This window comes from Penaeus monodon, chromosome 33 (genome assembly GCF_015228065.2).
Source record: "Penaeus monodon isolate SGIC_2016 chromosome 33, NSTDA_Pmon_1, whole genome shotgun sequence".
NCBI lineage: Eukaryota > Metazoa > Arthropoda > Malacostraca > Decapoda > Penaeidae > Penaeus > Penaeus monodon.
Window position 1 is genome coordinate 25,160,987 of NC_051418.1, and position 200 is coordinate 25,161,186.

The window sequence follows — 200 nt, forward strand, 5'->3', positions numbered from 1 at the left end:
ACCCCGAAGGGAAATTTCATACAGGTTTCCCTCCGTCCCATGAAGGTGTTCGTGAAGTCCAATCACTCCTGTTGTTCGGGTAATAACAAGGGAGAAAGGATGTTTTGTTCTTTAGTATTCACGATTTTTTCTTTTCAAAAGGTTATGCTTTTGTTGCTTTCATTTTATAAGCTTAGAACATTAGTGGGGGTTTGAATAAC

At 38.5% G+C, this 200-nt stretch overlaps 1 protein-coding gene across 1 annotated transcript in view; it reads left to right on the forward strand.

Annotated features, from left to right (window-relative positions):
- The window catches only part of LOC119594312, a 60,122-nt gene that overhangs the window by 49,374 nt on the left and 10,548 nt on the right, over positions 1 to 200 (forward strand). The window lies entirely within an intron of this gene.